The sequence below is a fragment of the Triturus cristatus genome, chromosome 8, assembly GCF_964204655.1.
Source record: "Triturus cristatus chromosome 8, aTriCri1.1, whole genome shotgun sequence".
In the NCBI taxonomy this organism is placed as follows: domain Eukaryota; kingdom Metazoa; phylum Chordata; class Amphibia; order Caudata; family Salamandridae; genus Triturus; species Triturus cristatus.
Window position 1 is genome coordinate 1,024,765,621 of NC_140591.1, and position 21,677 is coordinate 1,024,787,297.

The window sequence follows — 21,677 nt, forward strand, 5'->3', positions numbered from 1 at the left end:
CTGAAACACCATCCCCAGCATGACCCCTACACGTCCGAACACCACTGCACTTCCCTAAACCCTGAAACACCACCCCCAACACAACCCCTTACACTGCCCCAACACCACTGCACTGCCCTAAACACTGAAACACCACCCCCAGCATGACCCCCTAGACTGCCCCAACACCAATACACTACCCTAAACCCTAAAACACCACCCCGCACACCCCCCTACACTACCCAAACACCACTGCACTACCCTAAACCCTAAAACAGTACCCCCCACAAGATCCCCTACACTACCCAAAGACCACTGCACTACCCTAGATCCTAAAACACGACCCCTACACTACACAAACACCACTGCACCACCCTAAACCCTAAAACACCACCCCAGCACGACCCGCTATACTACACAAACACCACTGCACTACCCTAAACCCTAAAACACTACCCCCAACATGACCCCTTACACTACACCAACACCACTGCACTACCCTAAACCCTAAAACACTACCCCAGCACATCCCCCTACACTACCCAAACACAACTGCACTACCCTAAACCTTAAAACAGCACCGCCAGCACAACCCCCTACACTACAAAAACGCCACTGCACAGCCTTAAACCATAAAACACTACCCCCAGCACGACGCCCTACACTATACAAACACCACTGCACTACCCTAAACCCTAAATATACCCCAAGAACGACCCCCTACACTACACAAACACCACTGCACTACCCTAAACCCTAAAACACTACCACCAGCACGACCCCCTACACTACACAAACTCCATTGCACTACCCTAAACCCTAAAACACTACCCACAGCACAACCCCCTACACTACAAAAACACAACTGCACTATCCTAATCCCTAAAACACTACCCACAGCACGACCCCCTACACTACCCAAACACCACTGCACTACCCTAAACCCTAGAAAAGTAACCACCACCCCATGCCCAATCCCCCTTACCTCCCACTCCTCGTTGTTCCTCTCTCCTTGTGGTTCCTGCTTCATGTCGTCTCTGAGGGGCAGTGCACGTCGTTGTGAGGAAACGGAATAGCCTCTGTTTCCTTACAACAATGTGGATCGTCTACATTTTTTTCGAACTCATGGTAATTTACCATACATACCTTTACAACAAAATTCGTTGTAAAGGCATGCGTGGTAAATGAACATGCATTCTAAAAAAATGCACAGTATTGACTTTGTGATGTACAGCGCATGCATGGTAATGCATGCTTTGTAATGGTATCGCAAAGTTAAAAAATTGTTATAACGTCTGTTTACCGATCAAAGCTGGCCCCTGTTCTTCAGTGAGACGTTTATTTGATAAATTAGAAGGAAGGAATGTGTTTTTTTTACCAAAAAGTGCATTCCCTGCTGTTCTATTGTGAAAGTGTCCGCGTGGCCTGGTTTCTCTTCCGCTGAGAGAGTGGAAGAGTCTGTTTGGATCTAAAGGGGTTCTGCTGTTGGACGGGGCCTGCACGACACGCATCAGAAAACACAGCTAATGGAAAGCGTTGTCCCCGAAGTGTGGAGCAATGCCATGAGAGGTCAACGAGTGTGCGTTCCACCGCTGTACCACGTTACCCATTTTCTGCCTCCAATGTACGGAAGGCATTCATTGCAGGTCCTCTTGAAGGCCGTTGTAACACTAATTCTACATTTTGGAACTAGGGAATTTTAACCTTGTTGTTCCTGCCAGATACAAAGAGAAGATCCTGCTTTATTTAGTGCCCTTGTTACCTTTTTTGTGGGTAGTGGGGCTTGTTGCTTCGCTGCCCCGCCGGTGCACACGACTGGGCTCCCCACCTCGAGTGCCATCTGCAGGGCCTCTGCCCTCGGATCAATGGTTTTGGTTTCTGGAGTGGCAACATAAATAGTTGCTCCCAAAGGACTAGCCTGAACACTTAGGTGAATATCCCCTGCGCCAGCATTCCACGAAAATTCTTTCCTAGCTCTCCCACGTCGACAACGATGTCACAATAGCATGGCTCCAGTCGCGACACCGTATGACATCATAGGAGCCATAAGATGACCTCGTCGGCGTGCTGACGTCAGTTCCACCCATCCACTGACATAAACAGGTGGACCGACACATTTTCACATGTATACTTAGTATGCTAAATATATTACCTACTGGTGGTCACGAGTAGGTAGTTATAGTTAGGACCTATTATCCATAGGAAATCCGCAACATTCTATTTCGAATAACTTTGGCGCCGGTTGACAAATCTTTGTGACATTTTTAAAACTGGTGGGGCGCTCCGGTCCGCTCCTATCCTGAAAGTCTTGGGGTGATTCGTCAAACGGGGGAGAGAAAAAAGGGGGGTCCCAAAACGTGTTTTCCCCATGCAATTTTCCATAGGAACATTTAATCGCAGCAACAGCCCGAACTGCTGAACGGAATTACACCAAATTTGGCAAAAGATGTAGCTCTTGGTTCACACTCATGCCTTTTGGTTAAACGGTGTAAATCCGTTCAGTAGTTCCTGAGAAAATCAAAAGTAAAATCACATAGATATCTGAGCGGAGCCTAACCACACATCTCATCGTGAGATCTGATTGGCTGTCAGTACTTCATCCAAGAAGTGTTGGCAGCCATCTTGGGACCAATATACATGATAGCACCTCATTAAAAAGCATTGCAGTTAATAGAAGGTTTTAAGACTTTAGTTACATTATAAATCATTTGTTGATGGTACCATGCTTTTCCCACAGAGGTTTGGAAGGTGATCTATAAGCTAAACTAAGAGCATATTTTCTGTAAATTCACATTATCTTTCTCAGTAATGTGAGAATGAAGTCTGACATTCTCAGTAAAACATGTACATCCAACAAGGGCAGAGACTGTCAGTTGATTCCTTTGTGTTCTACTGCAGCTTCCCAGAGTGTTCTAAAGAACAACTAGAGCGCTAACAGTCCTACTTATGACAAACATATTGCACACCTGAAGCCATCTTAATTGGAATAAAGTGATAACTCTTAAACCATTTAATTTAAAAAGGAACAAAATGAGGGGGTTCATTTTGCCATAGAAAGTATGATTAGTGCTGCAGAAAGAAAAATTAGGGCACATTTTGAGTGACTCCTCAAATCCTCTTCTATTTCATTAAAAAATTCTGACATGCAGACTGAAACATGCACTTTCAATACCAGCAGCAGACTTCCCTGGTGAGCAGTAGCTTTACTACAGTGATCTAATGAGCAACTAGAGTGCTAACATTCTGAATTTATGGCAAATGTGTGACACATCTGAATGCCTTCTTGATGGAATCAAAGTAAAAACCTAAAAGTATTTCCTACTGAGGAGACTGTAGTAAATGAGGAAGTTAGGATACTTCATAGCAAATAAGTCTCCCAAGATGACCACCAGAGACAAAAGAGCCCAAATGTAGCACAAATATCACCCAGATGTAGCCCAAGTATAGCCTAATGACAGAATGTCCCAGAGTGTTCTAAAGAACAACGAGAGCGCTAACAGTCTTACTTATGACAAAAGTATGGAGCGCCTGAATCCATCTTGATTGGAATAAAGTGGTAACACTTAAAACATTTACTTTGCAAAGGAACAAAATGAGGGTGTTCATCTTGCCATAGAAATTATGATTAGTGCTGCAGAAAAAAAATTTAGGGCACATTTTGACTTCTCAAATCCTCTTCTATTTCATTAAAAAATTCTGACATGCAGACTGAAACATGCACTTTCAATACCAGCAGCAGATTTCCATGGTGAGCAGTAGCTTTACTACAGTGATGTAATGAGCAACTAGAGTGCTATCATTCAGAATTTATGGCAAATGTGTGACACATCTGAATGCCTTCTTGATGGAACCAAAGTAAAAAACTGAAAGTATTTCCTACTGAGGAGACTGCAGTAAAAGAGTAAATTAGGAAACTTCATAACAAATAAGTATCCCAAGATGGCCACCAGAGACAAAAGAGCCGAAATGTAGCACAAATAGCACCCAGATGTAGCCCAAGTATAGCCCAATGACAAAATCTCCCAGAGTGTTCTTAAGAACAACTAGAGTGCTTACTGTCTTACTTATGACAAAAGTATGGCACACCTGAAGCCATCTTGATTGGAATAAACTGGTAACACTTAAAACATTTAATTTAAAAAGGAACACAATGAGGGGGTTCATTTTGCCATAGAAATTATGATTAAGGCTGAAGAAAGAAAAATTAGGGCACATTTTTAGTGACTTCTCAAATCCTCTTCTATTTCATAAAAAATTCTGACATGCAGACTGAAACATGCACTTTTAATACCAGCAGCAGACTTCCAAGGTGAGCAGTAGCTTTACTACTGTGATCTAATGAGCAACTAGAGTGATAACATTCAGAATTTATGGCAAATGTGTGACATATCTGCATACCTTCTTGATGGAATCAAAGTAAAAAACTGAATGCATTTCCTACTGAGGAGACTGCAGTAAATGAGGAACATAGGAAACTTCACAACAAATAAGTCTCCCAAGATGGCCACCAGAGACAAAAGAGCCCAAATGCAGCACAAATATCACCCAGATGTAGCCCACATGTAGCCTAATGGTAGAATTGTGCAAAACAGTTGTATATAGTGCAGACTTGTCAGGTATTGGAGTGCTTTACATGAGCATTGGTTACATCACACAAGAACAAATTCATTTTGGTTGTAGACATGGGGAGAATCAGTGATTTGACCAGAATCAAAGAATGTCGAGCTGAAGCAGAAACTCCAACCTGGTTCCTCAGTTGCAAAGTCTGCAGCTCTGGAAGTAACACCACATCCTCTCCCTGAAGTGCAACATTTAATCAAGTGGTCAACTGGATAAAAAAACATAAAGATAACAAATAATTTAAAAGTGCTTTGTCGCTATTTGAAAACTCAAACAATATGTCCTCATTTTAGTTTTTTAGAGCACTAACCATAATTTTGATGCAAATAAGACCCTCTCATATATGTGATTTCTAAAGGAAATGCTCTAGGTATTACAGTTTTGGTTACATCAAGATGACGTCAGGTGTTCCACACTTTTGTAATAAATATAGAATGTTAGCAAATCTACTTGTTCATTAGGATACTGTTGAGAGGCAGAGGCCAGGGGCATGGACTCTGAAAATTGAAGGCAGGTAGGAGGGTGCCAAGGCAACAATTTGACCACACTGGGCAGGCAGGAAGGGCAGTGGCAGCACAACAGACTATGGAGGGCAGTGGAAAGGGGAGCAGGGGCAACAAACCAACAATACAGGACTAGCAAGAGAGGATGTGGCAATATAATAGACCATTGTGGGCAGAAGGAAGAGGTAGTGGTAGTACAACCATACATGCCAACAGACCTGATTCAGCCAGAAAACGTCCAATGTTTTTAAGCTCAAATGGGCTTTATTTGATCTGCCTCCTGTCTACAATCTCCTCTTTTTCAATGGAACTCAAAGGGGGAAATCTATACCCCAGTTTTTTTTCAAAATCTCCCTCTTACCAAGTTCAAAATGTTCGCAAGTATGGTACATTGGATCATGGAAGGCAGGAGGAATTGGGGTAGGGACATGGACTCGGATAACAGAGGACAGGAGGGACATGGAGAGGTGCACCAAACTGACCCTACAGGGCAGGCATCAGGGTTTGCAGCAGCACAATACACCACACAGGGCATGCGGATGGGAGTGCATCACAACAATCCAAAGAAAGCAATAGGGAGGGGACAGGACCATGCACATGGACAACAGAGAACAGAGGGGAAAGAGGAAATGGTAGCTAGCTGACCATGATGGACAGACAGGAGAGAAAGCTGCAGCATAACAGACCATAAAGGGCAGAATGGACGGATCAGGGGTATTACAATGGAACGGACAAGTGAGGAGGGAGGGAATAGGGGTCTGCACATGGAAACAGAGGGCTGGGGGCAAGGGGGCAGGGCAGGAGCAGCAAGATGACCTTGGAGGTCAGGCAGGATTGGCACTAGAAGCAAGACACAACATGGAGAGCAACAGTGAGACTATAATGGCATACACACAGACCATGGAGGGAAGGTGGGAGGGGGTCAGGAGCAGCTAGCTGACCACACAGGGAAGGTGGGAGGGGCCCTGGCAGCACAGAAGACCATGCATGGCAAGCGGGAGGGTTAGTGGCAGCACAATGGCTATGATGGGCAAGAAGGAGGGTGCAGGGGCATGCACAAAGGACCATGGAGGATAGAAGGGAGGGTCTGGACCTGGGCACAGACAAGAGAGTTCAGGGGAAGGGGCCTCACAACAGACCACATGGGGCAGGCAGGAGGAGCAGTTGCAGCACAACAGAGCAGGGAGGGCAGAAGGGTGTGGCAGTGAAATGGACCATGGAGGACAGGAGGAAGGGGATAGGGGCATGGAATGTGGACAGGCAGGGTGGAGGTGGCAGGGACAGGTTACAGTCATCTGACAATGCTAGGCAGGTGAGAGGGGAGTGGCAGCTCAACAGAACACTCAGAGTAGATAGGAGTGGCAGGTCTATGGAACATGGTGGGCAAAAAGGATGGAGCAGGGGCATGCACAAAGACATCGGGGGACATGGGGAAGGAGAAGAGGGGCAGCAAGCTAAGCACATAGGCTAAGCAGGAGGTCAATGATGGGGCATATAATTGGGCAATGGAGGGCAGAAGGAGTGGACTGGCACATCATGCTAAATGGAGGGCAGTGGCAGCACATCAGACCATGCATGGCAGGAGGTAGGAGGCTAGTCCATGGATTTAGACAACAGAGGATAGGGAGAAGGTGGATGGGGTAGCAAGCTAACTGTTCAGAGAAGGCGGGAATACCAGTGGCAGACCAATGGCCATACAGGGCTGTAATAAGGGAGCAGGAACATGGACTTGGACAATGGATGGCTAGGAGGAGGGAAGGCAGGAGCAGCAAGCTTGGGTGGGGGCAGCACAATGACAGGCCCTGCTTCCACCCCCCCACCATCCAATGTGACATGCATCTTACTTAACGTTAAAAAAATACTAGAAGTTTGCTGAAAAAAACAAAGATTACAGGGACGGTATAGTTAGACTCAGATTTCACTCATACACAACCAGTGAAATTCAGCAGTTATAATTACCTGAGCTAACTATAACTTACGCCCCTGCAATGTACTGCTAATGACCTCAGACATTACATCATTCATGACATGGTCAGTTACATCACTCATGACATCACTCATGACATCTCTAATGAGCTGTAAATGGAATGGAACTATAATCGCTAGAACTTTATTTAGGGATAGTGTATGTATATTAACACCCCTTTTTTTCCTTTCCTTTCGTGTAAGAACCATTATAATATGCAACATGCCCAGATTAATATGGCCGATAGCCTTTCACTTTAAAGTAATGTGTAGTCTATTGTTTATGTTGATGTTTGCAATTCTAAGTATGTTTATTATGAATAAATCACGTTGATGAACATACAAGTATGGCGGTCACGGGGCAAGATATGATGACATTACATTGTTTGCATATTAACACTTGTTTTCTTTTCTTTATTGTATCAATTTCTGAATTTTCATATGGTGACCAGGCCAATATGGCCACCAGCTTTTTGGATTAAAGTAATGCACTGCTGATGACGTCACATATTACATCACTCATGACATGGTCAGTGACATCACTGATGACATCACTGATGACATCTCAAATGACATCACTGATGACATCATCTACATGATCATCTGATGCACCTCCTCACACCCTAAAATACAGGCTACCATTCTCGAAACCATAGACACACCAATACTAGTACAGCTACAATATTCTGTGCACTATGCATGCAGACCTCTAATCAGCTACATATCTTTGATACAGTCTTCTAAATAGTCAGTTAGTACCTATGCAGTCTAGGAATCCTTCTGTCTGTCCCATGCACTTCTCCATTCAACCATCCAGCACTATTTACGTATCCTATCACTCTGCCAATACCTAAGCAATAATACATTTAGCATGCACTCTCTTTGCAGCACTGAAATTACCCCAGTTATTAGTCATATACTTAAGGAATGGCCTAGCCACTAGCACAAATGCAGGTACAATATTTTGTACACTATGCATGCAGACCTCTAACCAGCTACATACTATTGATAATCTCTTCTAACTACCCAGTTAGTACCTATGCAGTCTAGGAATCCATCTGTCTGTTCCATGCACTTCTGCCTTCACCCATCCAGCACTATCTACGTATCCTATCACTGCACCAATACCTAAGCACTTATAAATTCAGCACGCACTTTCTTTGCAACGCTGAAATTACTCCAGTTATTAGTCGTATACTTAAGGAATGGCATAGTCAAAAATGCAAGTGCAGGTACAATATTTTGTACACTATGCATGCACACCTCTAACTAGCTACATACTATTGATACACTCTTCTAAATACCCATTTAGTACTCCTGCAGTGTAGGAATCGTCCAGTCTGTCGCATGCACTTCTTTAATCACTTATCTACCACTATCTACTTATCCTATCACTCCACCAATATGTAAGCACTTATAAATGAAGTGTTCACTCTGTTTGAAGCACTGTCATAATTCCAGTTACTAGTGGTATTCTTATAAAATGACCTAGGCACCAACACAAGTACACATAAAATATTCTGTGCATAATCCCTACAAATCTCTAATTAGCAGATACATACTATTGGTCCACTCCATTAAATACTGAAGTAGTACCCATGCAGCGTAGGATACCTCCTATCAATCTCATGCAAATCTTCAATCACCCATCCAGCACTATGTTCTTATTGTATCAGTCTGCCAATACCTAAGCACTTATGGGGCAGATTTACAAGCACCCTCCACCACCAGTATGTCACTTTCTGTAACGTAGTGATGGCGCCAGGCACTCCTTCATATTTACAAGGAGAGGAAAAGCCACCCTGCTTGGTTTTTCCTCTCCTTCTAAATACGACCCCTTCATACACAAAACTTTGCGTTGAAGGGGCATCCCATAGGTGTTGCCTGGGGGTGTTCCCACGCAACACCCATAGAACAAGACACATCTTCAGATTTATGAGAAATCGTAAATCTGGAGATGTGTGTGAATGCTGTGCCATCCTAGAGTTGGTGTAGCAAGGCACAACAAGGGGAATAGTTTTCATTTTTTCCTCTTTCAATGCATGCTGCATTCCACAGCATACATTGAAAGAGGAAAATGCCTTTACTGATTGTTTTTGTGCAGGAAGCAAAAAGGGGTCTTGTAGGAAAAGAGATGTCTCTCTAAAGATGCTCCAACAAGAATGATTAAAATGGGTGGGGTCCTTCAATACTTACAGTGGGAAATGTTATGAACCAATGAAATCTTTTTTTTGAGTTCACATGGGATCCGTAAACTCTGCGCTCACGAAGCACGCACCCGACGCAACTTCGTGAAAATATATTTAAAAATAATATGTTTATTATAAGTACAAATATATTATTTTTATGAATATCTTAGATAGTCTCTTGCCCTAATATGTATATTAAACACACATACATATAATTTTAGAACATACATTTTTTTTGTGGGAGTCGCGCACCCAGCGCACCCCAGCACGTATATGACGTCATGCGGGACCCACCACCTCGCAAGCGACGCGTACCGTAATGCGCATGTGTCGCGAATGCGTGGGAGCAGAAGTCGCAGACTGGTCGTATACCAATCGTGCACATAATATTAAATGTATTTGATGTAACTGAAAAACACGCAGCCGTCGCACACCGTACGCGGATCCTTCACGACGTTTCTAAAATGGCAGCTAGAATCCGCGCACCCACCGTGATGTGTACGCTGTGGGTGCGCGACTCCGAAAAAAGTTTGGATTTTTTTAAAAAAAAAGAAAATAATATAAATATATTAAAATAAAAAAATAAAACAAAAAATTAAACAATATTTTAGTTTTAGTTTTTGTTTGCAATTTTCTGAAAAATATATAATGTTATTTAATGAATAAAATACTTGTAAATAAACAGTTAAAACACTGTAGAAAATCAGTATAAACAAAATTGGTATAACTACTTTTACACTTAAAAATTAGCATTTAAAAAACCTTTGAAATTCACTGAAAAGAACATAGGTTTCAGAGACGTTATAGTTAAAAATTAGCATTTAAAAAAGCTTTAAAATTCATAGAAAAAACCCTAAGTTTCAGAGACGTTATAGTTAGAAATTAGCTTTTAAAAAACCTTAGAAATTCACAGAAATTTAACATAGGTTTCAGGGGTGTTATAGTTAGCTGGACATTTCACTCTTACAAAACCGTAGAAATTCCACCGTTATTGTTAGTTCAGCTAATTATAACTCGCGTGCCGGCAATGCACTGCTGATGACGTAACATATTACATCACTCATGACATGGTCAGTGACATCATTCATGACATCACTGATGACATCTCAAATGACATCACTGATGACATCAGTGGCAGACCTCCTCTCACCCTAATATAACCTTTGATACACACATTCAAAAATACAAACTAACATTTTCAAAACAATGGACATACCAATACCAGTTACAACACACCTATTCAGTAATTCCAAGATCTACACACACATCCACTCGTTCACCAACAGTCCCTATACAGTCACTCATACATGTACTCACTCATCATATGTACTCATACACCTATACATCCTTTTACACAATGCCACTCATCCATAGAGTTACTCACACACATAGTCACTCATGCTACGAAAGAATCAAACATCCATTTACTTGCATATACAGTTTTACATACAAAACACATAAATATGGCCGTCCGAGCGGGGGGTTAGCAACATTAATATCCATCGACTTACTAGTTGATCATTAACAACTAGATACAATTAGTCCTAATATCCTAACAGTAAAGTTGAAATACAAAGCAAACGATCAAAATAAATTAAAGACCTAATTTTTGATTAATGTATATATACATCCAACACAAAGTATAAGGGAAAAAATGCGTGCCACCCTTAATAGTTTTTTGTTGGAACAAATGTTGGTTGACCCATTTGTAGATTTTATACTTACAGGGGATTTTAACCTAAACCTTTTAATACCATTTACCAGAGATGACACCACTCAGTCACAAGATCACTAATAGGTTATTCCTCACCAGGCACTAGAAATAGAGACAAATCCTCCTCGAAGTAAAATTGGAACATAATTTGTAAAGGACATAGAAGCAATGGGTCTACGAATACTAAATGGGAGATTTATGTTAGATTCACCACCAGCATTTACTTTCCAGTCCTATAATGCAAAGACAAGGATTGATTATACGATTGCATTACTTAATATTTTCAGAAATATTACTTCGTACCAATTGAGGAAGGTTTCAGATAGTGATCATAGTCAACAGATAATCACTACAAATCTCTTGAGTAAAAAGCATCAAACGTACCTGTCTATGCACGGTCAGACGGGAACGATCAACTATAGGAAACTTATATGGATGGTACATAACAAGGAGACCAATGAATTAGTGCAAAAACTCATTAAAGATTGTTTTAAAGATAAGCGCTTGACTTCACCAATTGAACAATGGGTAAATTTTACATGTAAACTTGTCAAACCTCAGGTCACTATATCTGAAGTTAAGAAGACTTAAATCACACAAGGAGAGAAAAGGAAATCATATATCATATACCTTACACAATAAAAAAAATTGAAAAGTACTCGTAATAACTTAATGAGACAGATTAAAAAATGTCCTCATGATGATTAAACTAAAAACCTTAAATCCGAATTTGAGGAAACTGTTATGGAATGAAAGAAATCATGCTAACCAAGATTTCTGGTCAAAACTTTATTATGCAAGCAATCAAACAAATTTGAGGGAATTTTGGAAAACAATAAATTGCTTAGTGAGACCAAATAAGTTAGTGGTGTCATCTACTCTATTAGAAAAAGAATGGGATAGATTTCTTGAAAAACATCTAAATTCTGATCCAAAAATAAAAATAAAAATAAAGGAAGGTACCCAGAGCAGGATAAACACAACAAATTACGACATTGATGGTCAAATTGACATATCAAAATCCCAAGTAACTAAATTAATTACTAAACAGAAAGATGGGGCACCAGGAGCTAAAGGAATTCTGGTTGCCCTCTACAAAGAAAATCCGGATTTATGGTCAGAATACCTCGCGGAAGTGTTTAAAGAAATAGTACGGACAGGAAATATACCGGAATCCTGGAGAGGGTCGTTAATATCCCCTATTTATAAAAAAGGAAACTGGGCATACCCTGAACATTACCGGCTAATAACATTACAAGAGACAGATGCTAAGTTGTTTGCAGGGATCTTACTTATAAATCTTACAGAATGGGCAATGAATAACAAGATATTACCTCCGAATCAGACTGGGTTTGTTAAAGGACTTGGAACAACAACAAATATATTAGCTTTATCACTTTTAATGGACAAATCAATTTTAATGAAACAACCTCTGTACTTGTGCTTTGTAGATTTTAGATCTGCTTTTGATTGTGTCCAAAGATGCCTCTTATGGAGAAAATTACGTCAAAAAAATATTCCAGACCAATTGCTAAAACGTATTCAACTTTTGTATACTAATACATGGGTTCGATGGGGGATGGCCACACACTAACAAAGGAAATAATAACAACAGCAGGTCTAAAGCAATAATGCATATTTGCCCCTTTACTTTTTAACTTGTTTCTAGCAGATTTAACGGAGGCCTTGGATGAAAGAAATGCACACCGACAAAAACTAGCTTGCAAACAAATCTCCAATCTGCTATATGATGATGATGTCATACTTCTAAGCCAAACGAAAGTGGGATTACAACACCTAATAAATCGAATATCTTGATACTCAAAAGAAAACGGAATGGTGATAACTGAAACCAAGACTAAAGTTATGGTTATCACTAAAAATGTAAGATTAAAACATAAATCCAAATTGTTGATGGAGGATATCCAACTAGAACAAGTTGAAACATACAGGTACTTGGGGGTCTTATTCGATGAAAATGGAAATTTCCGCCCACAAAAATTAGATATACGAAGGAAAGCACATGCTCTGACGGCAGCATTTAGGATAATGCAAAGATCATTAGTAAATCTTACTTATCGCACCCTTTTAAAGGTTATATCGGCAAAACTCCTCCCCACTCTTACATATGGTAGTGAGGCATTAAGTGGGAAAGATACTGTGACTATAAATAATGCAGTCTCAAAAACTTTTAAATCCTTTTTTCAGCTACCAAATAATGCATCACCCGCACAAATGAGGCTGGAGTTTGGCATAAATAACAATTATACGCACAAAAGGGTCAATTTATCAAAGCATGGAACAGGATATAAAATGATCATGACAACCAATTGGCTCAACTACTATGGCAAGAAATAAATAAAAATAGAAAATTACAAACCTGGATATACTTGAATATAGCGCTGGAGGAATTTGCTGTGATGCTAATTTCGAATAATACAATAAACAAGGAATCGTTCAAAAAGGCAATCAACAGATTAACATATCATATATCAATTATACGAGATAAAGACATATTGGCAAAAAGAAAACACGCATGGCCAATAATTAGTGGGTTTACAAAAATGCAGATTCAAGCTTATTTAGAAATACTATAGACATTAAAAAACAAACAAATCTTTATAAAGGCAAGATTCGGTGTACTCCCTGGACCATACCATCTTCCTCCATGGATGAAGTCGGAGGGGGATACAGTATGCAGATTGTGTAAAACCGGTGAGGAGAATATTGTCTATTTGTTGTGTATCTGCCCTGAACTGCATACTGAAAGAAAAGCTATACTTAAAAGACTTTTTAATGCGCGAGGAATAAGGACATGTAGGCAAGCTTTGATAAGGTGTCTGCATTCTAATGATATAAGTATGAATTCTGCTTTTGTAAAGTTTTTATTAAGAGTAAGAGCAAAATTGGAAGATTATAATTAAGAAAACTTTGGCACAGTATGAAACCTTGTTTACACTTTCAGTATATTTTATTGTAACTGGTTCAGAATTTGATGCTTCATTTTTTTATTGTGTTTTAGTGGTTTTATATTACAGTATATATTATATGTATAATGTTGCATTGTAAGATTTTAAGTAATCAAAAAATAAAGAATTATTAATATTATACACACTATCACACTTACTTTTACAGAAACTTACACATACTTCCTCTCTAAAAAAATCACTTAGAGAAACACCTACTTATTAGTACAGGAACTCTTCCAATCTCTTACTCTCACATATACTCACTTATATACACCAATACTCACATATACTAGTTTAAAACATATGTAGTTACTCATAAAGACACTATTGAGACAGTCATTCACTCACTAACATACCCATACACACACTCATCCACCTATACAGTCCTGCACACATGCAGTCTACAACACATACAACCAGCGAGTCAATCATTCATGCATCTATGCACTAAGTAATACCCCCACCGAACCATACAGACACTCAGACACTCATACTGATACTCAAAAAACCAACTTATAACCCATATAGACACTCATGTAGCTATTCGCCAACCCATGCAGCCACTTACACATAAAGTGAGAGACTGATACAGATATTTACATATTTAAACATTACTCACTAACCCATGTATTCACTAAGATACACTTAATCAGTCAGCTATACAATCAATTTTACAAAAGAAAAATCATCCATTTAGACACTTACATACCCATTTATTCTTCCATCGACCTTGAGATATACATATATAAAACATATTTAATTTTCAGAAAAACACACATTCACTGGATAATGTTATCAGTGATGTCATTTGAGATGTCATCAGTGATGTCATGAGGGATGTCACTGACCATGTCATGAGTGATGTAATATGTGAAGTCATCAGCAGTGCATTGCGGGCGCGCGAGTTATAGTTCGCTGAACTAACTATAACTGGGGAATTTCTATGGTTTTGTATAAGTGAAATGTCCAACTATGGTTTTTTCAGTGAATTTCTAAGGTTTTTTAAATGCTAATTTCTAGCTATAACGTGCCTGAAACCTATGTTTTTTTCAATGAATATATATATATTTATTATACTATGTATACATGTGAAAATGTCTCGGTCCGCCTGTTTGCCTCGGTGGCACAGAAAAAATGGTTGGAATTGACGTCAGCAAGCCGACGAGGTTCTCTTATGGCTCCGATGATGTCATACGGTGTCGCGAGCGGAGCCGTGCTATTATGACGTCCTCGTCGACGTGGGAGAGCTAGGAAAGAATTTCCGTGGAATGCTGGTGCAGGGGATATTCACCTAAGTGTTCAGGCTAGTCCTTTGGGAGCAACTGTTTATGTTGCCACTCCAGAAACCGAAACCAGTGATCCGAGGGCAGAGGCCCTGCAGATGGCACACGAGGTGGGGTGCCCAGTCATGTGCACCGGCGGGGCAGTGAAGTGACAAGCACCAACACCCACAAATAAGGTAACGAGGGCACTGAATAACACAGGCTCTTGTCTTTGTATATGGCAGGAACAACAAAGTTAAAATGCCCTAGTACCAAAATGTAGAATTAGTGCTACAAAGGTCTTCAAGAGGACCTGCGATGCCGCTTCTGCCTGCCGTACCCTGGAGGCGGCACATGGGTCACGCGGTATGGTCATACTGCGGTGGGATGCACAGTTGTTGACCTCTCATGGCACTGCTCCACACTTCAGGGAGGACGCTTTCCATTAGCTATCTTTTCTGATGACGTGTCGCGCTGGCCCCGTCCAACAACAGAACTCCTTTAGATCCAAACAGACTCTTCCACTTTCTCACCGGAAGTGAAACCAGGCCATGCGGACACTTTCACAATACAACAGCTGGGAATGCACTTTTCGGTAAAAAAACACATTCCTTCCTCCTAATTAATCAAATAAATGTCTCACTAAAGAACAGGGGCCAGCTTTGATCGGTAAACAGCCGTTACAACGACTTTTTTACTTTGCGAAACCATTACAATGCATGCATTACCACGCATGCGTTGTACATCGCGAAGTCATTACAACACATTTTTTTAGAACGCATGGTCATTTACCAGGCATGCCTTTACAACAAAATTTGTGTAGTGTAGGGGGTAGAGTTATAGGGTTTAGGGTAGTGCAGTGGTGTTTGTGTACTGTAGGGGGTCGTGCTGGGTTCTAGTGTTTTAGGGTTTAGGGTAGTGCAGTGGTGTTTGTGTAATGTAGGAGGTTGTGTTTTAGGGTTTAGGGTCGTGCAGTGGTGTTTGGGTAGTGAAGGGGGTCGTGCTGGGGGTAGTGTTTTAGGGTTTAGGGTAGTGCAGTTGTGTTTAGGTAGTGAAGGGGGTCATGCTGGGGGTAGATTTAGTGTTTAGGGTAGTGCACTGGTGTTTGTGTAGTGTAGGGGATCGTGCTGGGGTAGTGTTTTAGGGTTTAAGGCAGTGCAGTGGTGTTTGTGTACTGCGGGGGGTCGTGATGGGGTAGTGTTTTAGGGTTTAGGGTAGTGCTGTGATGTTTGTGTAGTGTAGGGGGTTGTGCTGAGGGTAGATTTAGGGTTTAGGGTAGTGCAGTGGTGTTTGGGTAGTGTAGGGAGTCGTGCTGGTGGGAGTGTTTTAGGGTTCAGGGTAGTGCAGTTATGTTTGGGTAGTGTAGGATGTCGTGCTGGGGGTAGTGTTTTAGGGTTTAGGGTAGTGCAGTGGTGTATGGGTAGTGGAGGGCGTAGTGTTTTATGGTTTAGGGTAGTGCACCCAACCAGCCACAATATCCGTGGACAAAGGGTATCCTGACTCTTTTGAACCCTCCGCCAATTGAATAATTTGGGTCAAGGGCCCTACCACATCCTAGACCTATCAATTCCTTTCTTGGGATCCCTCATATACTTGGAGAAAAAGGTATATAGTTTCTCATCAATTTCAGGCATGTGTGCCATCTTCCCCTTCAGTGAGGGCCTGGGGCATTCTCCCCTCATCCTATTCCTGACCTCCGTTTTAAGGGGTTGATGGATTTTCCCCACCACATACTCTGCCACTTTGGTGTCAGGGTCCACTCCGCTGACCTAGGAAGGTAAATTTGGGTAGGCTCGAACATTTCTGAGTGGACCCCATCCCCAACCCAGGACTGAGAGTAGTGGGACTCTGGATACCAGGGACGCCCTGAGTCCTTATCCTCATCGGAGGAGAAATCATCTTCCGATACACCCTCTCCCTCTAAGGGAAACCCGGCGTCGGGGTCTTCAATAGTAGTGACAGCGTCGCAATTTTCTCCGGACTCCTCCTACTCCCAGCAGGGTGCATGTTTTAGCGTTCACGCATTCTTGAGGAAGGTCTCCGTAAGTTTATCAAATCCTTCCAAGTGAACCACGTTATGCTTAACGGCCCTGTTATTCCCCATCTGGGAACTACTGGGAACCGTCACCACCAGATCCGGGTCACTGAACACCCCAGGGATGCTTTTCGCCAGCTTATCAACCTGATCCCTAAGAGGGGCCAGCACCCTAGAAATAGCCAGCGAAAGGGCTTGGTCCACTGCTGGAAGGAGAAGTTGGGGGGCCATTCCTTCTCCACTTCCTGGTAGGAGGAGTAAAAATGGTCTTCTGGAGAAGACATGATAGCAGAGGGTGTGAGCACAGAACAAATGCCCTTAAAATCATTAAGGCAGCCCCCTCGCTGGTGCTCCAAAAACTGGGCTTTCCCCGAAGCTGTTAGAAGAATAGACTGAGGCGCAATACTAATTACCTAACTAACGTGGCCATGTGGGGAAATCACTGCGTAGCGGTGTCAAAATTAGGCGAGGGTTAGTCGGGAATCAAGCAGACACTAAAGGAGTGACCGGATTCCCAAACGCGCGTAAAGACCAGCGGGAGCTCTTGACGGAGCTGCCTCGCTCAGACCAGACGTGCCAGACAGGATCTCACCGTGTGCAGAGAGCACAGTAGGAAAACCTGCGAGGGCGAGAACGCTCTTTGGCAAGAGCCTACTGCGCGGGGAATATGAAACAATACCAAGGCAATAATGCTAATAACGTGCACAAGAAACCGCTATATAAACAGCAACAATGTCAGATTAAGCCAAGAATGTAAGGAATGCACTTAACTGATGAGCAGTGAAGAAGAGGAAGCCAAAGGGACGTCACAATGTTATATACGATGGACTGTGATATGATTGGACTATAGTTGTCTTGGAGATTACCCCCCTAATGGTTCATGGATTGTGTAGTCTTTTGTTTAATGATTGTTGTGTTACGTTTCCTTTAAACTGCTATGCAAATAAAATGAGGAAAGATATGCATAATCCTCGCCTCCATCCTGCCATAGAATTCATTAAACTTTATTCGATCTGATTTAGAAACATAGATCATAAAAGTATACATAAAAACAGTAAATCCTCTTTCCTAATACAATACAGTGACAATTAATTAAAACCAGTAGGTAAAAACGGGTGTTACAAAGCCCGGTTCAGAGCAACTTCAGGTTAACTGAATCATAAAGTTCAATGTTTCACAAGATCAATCTCATGTACTTTGTGCAAAATACGCAATAAGGGGTCCAAGTAAGATGTAACGCTTCAATACCTGACCAGTCTGCACTATATAAAACTACAGAAACACTAAAAATAAAAAGTGTTTTGCACACTTCTGTCATTGGGCTGTTTGTGAGCTACATCTGAGTGATATTTGCGCTACATTTGGAGTCTTTTTTCTCTGATGGCCATCTTGGGAGATTTATTTGTTATGAAGTTTCCTAATTTCTTCATTTACTGCAGTCTCCTCAGTAGGAAATGCTTTCAGTTTTTTACTTTGATTCCATTAAGAAGGCATTCAAATGTGTCACTCATTTGCCATAAATTCAGAATGTTAGCACTCTAGTTGTTCATTAGATCACTGTAGTAAAGCTACTGCTCACCAGGGAGTTAACTGGAAGTCTAATTCTGGTATTGAACGTGATTGTTTCAGTCTGCATGTCAGAATTTTCTAATGAAAACATGCCCTAAATTTTCTTTCTGCAGCACTAACCATAATTTCTATGGCAGAATGAACCCCCTGATTTTGTTCCTTTTTAAATTAAATGTTTTAGGTGTTACCAGTCTATTCCAATCAAGATGGCTTCAGGTGTGCCATAATTTTGTCATAAGTAAGAATGTTAGCTCTCTAGTTGTTCTTTAGAACACTCTGGGAAGCTGCAGTAGAACACAAAGGCATCAACTGACAGGCTGCTCCTGTTGAAATATAACAGGAAGATATTTGAGATCTCACTGAAAACATGTCCTAATTTTTTTCTACAGCACTAACCATAATTTCTATGGCAAAATGAACCCCCTCATTTTGTTCCTTTTTAAATTAAATGTTTTAAGTGTTACTAGTTTATTCCAATCAAGATGGCTTCAATTGTGCCATACTTGTGTCATAAGTAAGGCTGTTAGCGCTCTAGTTGTTCTTTAGAACACGCTGGGAAGCTGCAGTAGAACACAAAGGCATCAACTGACAGGCTTCTCCTGTTGAAACATAACAGGAAGATATTTGAGATTCACTTAAAACATGTCCAAATTTTTCTTTCTACTGCACTAACCATAATTTCTATGACATAATGAACCCCCTCATTTTGTTCCTTTTTAAATTAAATGTTTAAAATGTTACCAGTTTATTCCAATCAAGATGGCTTCAGGTGTACCATACTTTTGTCTTAAGTAAGGCTGTTAGCGCTCTAGTTGTTCTTTAGAACACCCCGGGAAGCTGCAGTAGAACACAAAGGCATCAACTGACTGGCTGCTCCTGTTGAAATATAACAGGAAGATATTTGAGATCTCACTTAAAATATGTCCTGATTTTTCTTTCTACAGCACTAACCATAATTTCTATGACAAAATGAACCCCCTCATTTTGTTCCTATTTAAATTAAATGTTTTAAGTGTTACTAGTTTAATCCAATCAAGATGGCTTCAGGTGTGCCATAATTTTGTCATAAGTAAAACTTTTAGTGCTCTAGTTGTTCTTTAGAACACTCTGGGAAGCTGCAATAGAACACAAAGGCATCAACTGACAGGGTGCTCCTGTTGAAATATAATAGGAAGATACTTGAGCTCACACTTGAAACATGTCTTAATTTTTATTTCTACAGCACTAACCATAATTTCTATGACAAAATGAACCCCATTGTTTTGTTCCTTTTTAAATTACATGTTTTAAAGTGTTACCAGTTTATTCCAATCAAGATGGCTTCAGGTGTTCCATACTTTTGTCATAAGTAAGGCTTATAGCGCTCTAGTTGTTCTTTAGAACACTCTGGGAAGCTGCAGTAGAACACAAAGGCATCAACTGACAGGCTGCTCTTGTTGAAATATAAAAGGAAGTTATTTGAGATCACACTTGAAACATGTCCTAATTTTTCTTTCTACAGCACTAGCCATAATTTCTATGACAAAATGAACCCCATCATTTTGTTTCTTTTTAAATTAAATGTTTTAAGTGTTACCAGTTTATTCCAAGCAAGATGGCTTCAGGTGTGCCATTCTTTTGTCATAAGTAAGGCTGTTAGCGCTCTAATTGTTCTTTAGAACACTCTGGGAAGCTGCAGTAGAACACAAAGGAATCAACTGACAGTCTCTGCCCTTGTTGGATGTACATGATTTACTGAGAATGACAGACATCATTCTCACATGACTGAGAAAAATAATGTGAATTTACAGAAAATATGCTCTCATTTTAGCTTCAGTTTTCTCTCAAACATGATTCATGATATCCCAGCAGAAGGTTTTTCACAGGGTAAAATCACCTTAGAACACACCACAATTCCTGAAATTAGTATGGTACCATCAACAAATGAATTCTAATGTAACTAAAGTCTGTTATCACCCTTTATAGTTCTCATTTTGGCAATCCTCAAAATCTTCGATTCACTACAATGCATTTCAATGAGGTACTATCATGTATATTGGTCCTAAGATGGCTGCCAGCAATTCCAGGATGAAGTTCTGACAGCCAATCAGATCTCACGATGAGATGTGTCGTTAGGGTCCGCGCAGATGTTGAAACTTTTTCTTTTTCTAATTTCTCATGAACTACTGAACGGATTTACACCATTTAACAAAAAGGGATCTTTCTGAACCAAGGACTACCTTTTCGCCAAATTTGGTTTAATTCCGTTCAGCAGTTCGGGCTGTAGCCGTGTCTAAAGTTTCCTATGGGAATTAACATGGAGAAAACACATTTTGGGACCCCCCTTTTATCTCGGCCCCTGCTTGCCGAATCACCCCGAAACTTTTAAGAGAGGAGCTGACCGGAGTGCCCCACGAGTTTTGAAAATTTTGCGAAGATTCTTCATCCGACGCCAAAGGTATTGGGAAAAGAATGTTACAATTTTCCTATGGATAATAGGTCCTAACTATAACTACCTACTGGCGACCGCCAGTAGGTAATATATATATATATATATATTTATATACTGAAAAAACCAAAGGTTGCAGAGACGTTATACTTATGCTGACATTTCACTTGTGCAGAACAGGAGAAGTTCAGCAGATAGAGTTAACTAAGCTAACCTTAACTTGTTCCCCCAATGCACTGCTTATGACCTCACATATTACATCAGTCAAAACACAGTCAGTGACATCACTGATGACATCACTGATGACATCATCTAGTGACTGTTTTTAAAAAAAGGTTTATGAGTGTTAAATATTTATATCAAGGTGTATTGGTGAATCAGTGTGTGTATACGTGTCTGTATAGATGATTCAGTGGGTGCGTGACTGACTGTATAAGTGAGTAA